Below are 2,519 nucleotides of genomic sequence, written 5' to 3'. Positions count from 1 at the left end.
GGGAGCCTTCTTGGCTAAACCCACTTTGGAATAAAGTATTTGTCATCATCAAAAAGGGGGAGATTGTTGACCTTTGATTATGACAAATACTGTTGGTACTAATGGTTGTACCGAGAATTGCACGTAGGCTCACCTTGTCCGCGCTTCAGGACTAAAAGAAATATCATGATGGTGTGCGGTGTTCTTGCCAAAGAATGAAGATCTATGTGTTGTATTCTATATTCATTTGTCTTTTTCTTCGTTTTGGGATGTAATTTATTATGAACTGTGCACTTGTATGGCTTGCAATAACTTGCATCATGCATGGTAAGTAGGTATGCTCAAAATGACCATAATTGGACCTTAGGTACCTACACTAAGAACACAACTCCCCTACATCACTTATCATAATCAGGGGAATCAAAATAAAACTAAAATGAACTCAATGGGAAAAGATAAGAGGGTTCGGGCAACCGAACCTATGCCGTGTAAAGCGGCTCGGGTGGCCGAACCAGTCAACATATTGACTTGGTCTTTGGGGACCCGAACCTATTTTGAACATATCTTCCTCAGGCACCCAAACGCTTGTCAGAGCACTTTTCAACTACTCAGGCGACCAAACGTTTAAGTTCAAAAGAGGGGTTGGGCGACCCAATTGCCTAGTTTGGTTAACCGAATTGTGAGTCGGGCACCCGAACTATCGAACAATTATTACTGACTTTGTTTCAACCGACTGACTCTCCCTTCAAGCACTCTAACCTCTTAAAAATGAATTTTTGACTGTGTCTGTTCGGCACCCAAACCTCTGGTCGGGCACCTGAACCTCTGGCCGGGCACCCGAACGTCGCAGGCTAAAATTTTTTTTACCGAATTTTTAAATGGGGTAAAAAGGGGTTAATATTTTTAATGGTCTTTTAAACAAATTTATTAATACCTACTATGTCCCCAATGGTAAAAAATTCCTCCTTCCCTATATATACTCAACAATTTGTCTTAATTAGTAAGGATTAGTAAACTTGATTAGGGCAAAATTCTCTCAACTTTCAAAACCCTATGTTATCCAAATACTACTTCCAAACACTCACAAACTCTTCATTATTGATTTCTCTAAAGCATTGTGAGTATGTTGTAAGGCTCGTGTGCTTAATCACAATCACTAGAACTCTCATTTACATTATTGCTTGATTGATTTTTTGAGAGAGTTTAGCATTAAAGTTCTTCCACCAGTTTCATTTAATAAACCTTGTGTGGAAAGACTTTGAGGGTTGAGGTTCTTGCATTGTTGTTGCAAGTGACCTAAACCTAGATTTTGTGTGCAAAAATCTTCTTCACAGGCTAAAATTTCAAACAACTCCATTTTTCCTTAAATATTAGAATACATTATTGAGTTTGTTTGTTTGAACTTGCTTAACATATTTTGAAACCCTAATATGATATTTTTTTATTCACAAAGTGTGTTTCAAATATTGCGTGAATATACACTTTAGATCTGAACGGAAAATCTATACGTGATTGAGTGTTTAGCACACATTAGAGCACTGAGCATATTTACATATCATTCGTGCTTGCATTATTGATTGAGCTATATTGGTGCACACATCTGTTTGTCTAGAAGTGAATTTCCATATACATACTTTATACACATTGGTTGTATTCCAGGCACGGGCCTGAAGAGGGAGACTAGCCCTATGGAATAGTCCTAGATTGGCTTAGACTTGGTTAGGAAAGCGAGGTGCGCCAACCTGCTAGGGCGTGTCGGTTGACGTATGCCCCTTTAATTGATGTGGTTGTATTAGGTGCCACTCCACACGTTTAAGTGAGCACTGTAATGGTAATCCTTGTGCTAGTGTGGCCAAGGCGGGGACATAGGCACAGTTGGCTGGATCCTGATAACATATCGTGCATGTTCTTTACATTTTCGCACTTTATCTTTATTGCACATGTATGTTTATTTGTTGGTTGTGTAGATTGACCCTAGGTTGGATTATACTATTGACAAAACCAATTAACCTAGGTGTTAAATTTTAAATAGCCCAATTCACCCCCCCCCTCTTGGGGTTGCACCAATTCTAACAGCCAACGAACACCTAGGAAAGTTTGATGTGAAATAAGATGAAGGTATCTTCCTAGGATATGCCTTAGATAGTAAAGCCTATAGAGTTTATAATAAACGAACATTAACAATTATTGAATCTATTCATGTAGTGTTCGATGAGTCAAATCCCTTCTTGAAAAGACTCGATGAAGATGAAATTGAAATAAACAAGGAATTTGAAGAACTATCCATTAAAGATGATTCAGGAAAGAAAAGTGAAACTAAGGAACCATCCACAGAAACTGATCAAATTGAAAATGAGGTTAATGAACCACCTAGAGAATGGAAGTACATAAAGAATCATCCCATTGATCAAATAATAGGTCAACCATTATATGGAGTAGCCACACGATCCTCACTTAGAAATATGATGAGTCATTTTGCATTTCTATCTCAAGAAGAACCTAGAAATGTGAGTGAAGTAATTGAGGATGAATCATGGGTG

The sequence above is a fragment of the Malania oleifera genome, chromosome 10 (assembly GCF_029873635.1).
Source record: "Malania oleifera isolate guangnan ecotype guangnan chromosome 10, ASM2987363v1, whole genome shotgun sequence".
In the NCBI taxonomy this organism is placed as follows: domain Eukaryota; kingdom Viridiplantae; phylum Streptophyta; class Magnoliopsida; order Santalales; family Ximeniaceae; genus Malania; species Malania oleifera.
The sequence above is the reverse complement of the archived record's forward strand: the minus strand, read 5'-3'. Positions refer to the sequence as shown.